This window comes from Podarcis tiliguerta (genome assembly GCF_965153285.1).
Source record: "Podarcis tiliguerta genome assembly, chromosome: 3".
Lineage (NCBI taxonomy): Eukaryota > Metazoa > Chordata > Lepidosauria > Squamata > Lacertidae > Podarcis > Podarcis tiliguerta.
In genome coordinates, this window is record NC_139536.1 from 47,446,194 (window position 1) to 47,450,502 (window position 4,309).

Sequence of the window (4,309 nt, forward strand, 5' to 3'; positions counted from 1 at the left end):
AATTACAGGGACCAGACTAAACAATTTAGTTGTAACTTACCAGTTCACAATGTGTTTATGATGCAGTCATTGGGGTTTGAGCAATCTGTCTGCCACTCCTACATCAGGCAATACTGAGAAAATTTTTGTACTTGTAATGAATGCTAATGGACTCAGTGATGTCAACAAATCCAAGATTTGCTCCCAAATGAATCCTTTTTAATGTATTCATTTTGACATTCATTAACCATCCATTAACAACACCCTATGGGTCATGTTCTGTAACAACAACAACACCAATAAAAACGAATATCCACATAAAAACAAACTTATTATAAACACTAATGAACATCCATTGATCTTTAGAAAGGCCTTTCAAGTAGTCTACTTATTGCATTTAAACACATTGCTCAGAAACAATGAACAAAAATGTGAATAAAAAAACTTCTGTTATATTTATAAGCAACTTCATGACAGCTCTTCAAATGTACACTTGGTTTATAGTCAAATAAGGTGATCTCCCTGATCAGTGAACTGAGACCTTTGCCCTTATATCTAAGCCAGTGAGAAAGCATAGCTGCTACTAAATTAGAAATAAAAAGGAGATAGCAGGCAGGGTTGATTTCCAGATGATATGTGCTGCCTTCTAAATATGACCTGCAGCTGTAGTAACCGTTTTCTAAATACAGGCATGGCTTTCAGGCTTACTTGGGGTGCCTCCAGACTGTCACTATTTTACAAAAGGAATTCAGCCTCACGCTGGAAATGTAGGTTTGTGCAATTAAAGTGGATTAAAGTGTTCTGTTGCCCTAGTACGATAGATCCACTTAAAAACAAAGCAAACACAGACTTCTTTGCGGTTAGGAAAGTGATAGGGGAAATGAAAGTATGGGATGAATGAATGATTAACAGGAAGGCATATTAACACCTTGCAAGCAGATCACAATGAATGCCCATTGTCAGAGCTAAAAGGAGAAGGCTGGGGGGGGGCACATTTGCTCCTTACCTCTTTTCTAGGGGGTTATGTTGAAGACAAACCATTGGTTGGGACAGGGTTTCCCAAACTTGGACTCCAGCTCTTTTAAGACAGGCACAGGCAAACTCGGCCCTCCAGATGTTTTGAGACTACAATTCTCATCATCCCTGACCAGTGGTCCTGAAAGCTAGGGATGATGGGAGTTGTAGGCCAAAAACAGCTGGAGGGCTGACTTTGGGAAACCCTGGGTTAGGAAATGAACCACTTACTTCACAGTGGTCAGATATAACACAGTGCCCAATTCATTACCAGTGGTAGGACTGCTATAACCAAATATAAATGACCATGTGTTTGAATCTCCGTTGTGACTTCTGATCCTGTAGAAACTCCCATGCAATTGCCAACTTACATACTGCTTTAGCTGAACTGCCACAGGTGCCCAATCTTGCTTGGTTTCATACAAGATGAGTATTGGGAGTGTTTAGCCTAGTAGCAAATGGTTTCTCCTGAATGGGATGGGGTAGGGAGGAGGACTAGGAATAAAATTGAGCACCTTGTGTGTGAACGCAGCAGGAGAAAGGAGCAAGCCATTCAAGAAGTGATTGCCGGGAGGGGGAAGCGAGGAAGAGAGCGAGGAGTATCAAGTGGTGGTGGCACGAAAGATCATCGGAGCAGATGAGGTCATGCAAAGGGCAGGAGTGCAGAAGGGAAGAACTGTGAACCGAGCAGTGAGGAGCACCAGCAGAGAGTAAATGGAAAGTTATCGTCTAGCACAATCACCTGGGTCAATAAGCAAGGTTCATTAATCAGGAGTGCCCCTCTCTTCTTTTCCGTGTTGTCGTATTGAAACAACGGAGGACTTGCATTCTATCTAATATTTGCTTGAAGCACCCAATTTTGGTGCCAATGAGAGCTCTAAAGATAAAGAAAGGAGTACTATCTGTTCTTTAGACCATTCGAGTACAATGTGCATAATGGGGGATTGGTATGATACGCTTGCAAAATAACAACAGCAATAACAGAATTTAGGCTTCACTTCTAAACATATTTAACTAAGAGGTAATCCTTCCGAACACAGGGATGGGGATATTTGGGGGTGCATCCAATGTTTACGCAACAGGACTTCTTTTTCCTCTCCTTCCTGCGCATTATTATTATTATTATTATTATTATTATTCCCCAGCCACTCTGGGCGGCTTCCAACACACACACACACAAAATAGCTCTAAAACAGCTTAGAGCAGGCATGGCCAACCTTGGCCCTCCAGCTGTTTTCAGACTACAACTCCCATCATCCCTAGCTAACAGGACCAGTGGTCAGGGAAGATGGAAATTGTAGTCCCAAAACAGTTGGAGGGCCAAGTTTGGCCATGCCTGGCTTAGAGCTATAGCTCTAAAATCTGCTCTGGTGTCCCCCTAACCCTCCAGAACTGATTTTGAGGGTGCTTGGGTGGGGGAGGCTGGCAAGAGAGCTGCACTGTAGGATACAGCTGTTACCCTTGATTTTAATCTTAAGTAACCTCTTGGCCCTAGTGGTACCTTTCTTGATCTCTGGCATGCATTCTAGCGGAGCTTTTAATATTCTGCTTTTAAACAACTCCTGAGCATTTTTGAGAGATGTGCCCCTCTTGACTTTGCCTTTCAACTTCCCTTTATAACAATCTTCTTATTTTGGAGAAGTTTCCTCTTTGGAAGTCAAATGCACTTGTGTTGGATTTCCTTGGCAAATGCCTACTTAAAGATATGCCAAATCTGACAGTACTGTGGTCACTGTTCCCAGTCAGTTCAACAACACTTACATCTTGTTCCAGGTACCCATCCAGCCAGTTCCATCCTAAATTCCTTTATGATATTTAGAATTTTTGCCTCTTTGTCATACTGGAACATGGCCTCGGGTAGCCATGAGCAAGCTGTGATAGCTACTGTGGGTCTTGGTTTACCTAGGGTTACTATGAGAAAAAGGAGAGAAGGCCTTTGTACTTTGGGAAGTGTCAGAGTAGTGAAGCTAAAACATGGGATCCAGTTACTTTCTCAAAAATCTGGTGAACAAAATAGATCCCACAAAGAATCACGTCTTTTGTAACTGTTTCCTCCATACATTAAACATGAAAAATATTGGTCACAGAACCAAAAAGACAACAACTGGATACGCAGGGTTCTCCCCAATGAACCAGTGATTGGCATTGTCAGCAACGATCACCTGTTCAGGGAGAAGGAAACAGGTGCCATCTGTTTTGTGATATATGTGTGGAACTGGAGGATCATGTGCCTTCCCCAAGGATATATATATATTGCACAGCACCCTTTTATATGAGTAGAATTGAATCCGAAAGGAGCATCACTCTGTGCGTAGAAACCACTTTCCATGGGTGGAAGGCCTTTGATGAACTGGAGGCCAGCGGGTATCTTTCCATTACAACGGCTGTGAAGCTTCTTAGGTGATAACTGCAACTAGGAAAGCAAGAAATATAAACACCTTGCTTTTAAAAGCCAGCTTAATGGCTCCAAGGTTTGCAGTGTACCTTACAAACATGTGCCTTAAATTCCTGCCCTAATAACTATTTTAACCTGGGATCTGGAAGAGGTGGCGGTGGACAGGCCGGGCAGTTGTAACGCACAGCCTTCCCTCTCCTGCCATTCCTGAGCAGGGATAAAAGTGAAACCCGAGCAGAAAATGTTTGTGGTGCCACTAGCAATCAAGGGTTCCGTTGCCACAGTAACTGGAACACTTCATCAGCTCAGCTAACAGATGGCCAGTGAGCAACAGGCAGCATATGTTCCAATAAGCACTGACATCAGCACAGATGGAGGGTGGGCAGGAGGCTGGCCCTGTAACATAACCTGACATTTCCTTCTCACTTGGTGCTGCATTGTTATAGCTCACACAGGAAGATTAGCAGGGAAAAGTGAATAGCATTAGGGAATCTGCTCAAGAACCAATTATTAACACTTCAGTGCAGTTTTAGATTTTTACTTAACCAGAATGCAACATTGTTAACAACATTCAGCTGCACAAAAGGAAATGCAGTGGGTTTTAACGACAGGGGCTTTATTTTCATCACAGGCAGGTTTTCCCAAGAACACTAATTAACAGGGATTGCCAAGTCCTAGGTGTCCTGATCTTTCCAGTTTTATTGATTACTCTTAAAAAAAAATAAAAATAAACACAACCACAGCAACATTATTTGTATAAATATTTCGGTTTCCTGGATAAATGTTAAAAACCAGCCACACTTTTGAAAACTAAGAGATGGGAAGATTTGTTTTGTGTTGATTGTTTGCTGTGACTTCCAGTTTCATCGTGGCATATATTAAAAATTCTTAATATAAAACTACCAAAATCATCATTTTAAG

General features: G+C 42.0%; 1 long non-coding RNA gene across 1 annotated transcript; it reads right to left on the reverse strand.

The window, feature by feature from the left end:
- Positions 1-348: 348 nt before the first annotated feature.
- LOC310673791 lies at positions 349-4,078 on the reverse strand. Its single transcript, XR_014509239.1, has 2 exons — positions 3,524-4,078; positions 349-3,406 (listed from the first exon to the last, which is right to left on the reverse strand). It is a non-coding gene; the product is annotated as an uncharacterized lncRNA (long non-coding RNA).
- Positions 4,079-4,309: the final 231 nt, after the last annotated feature.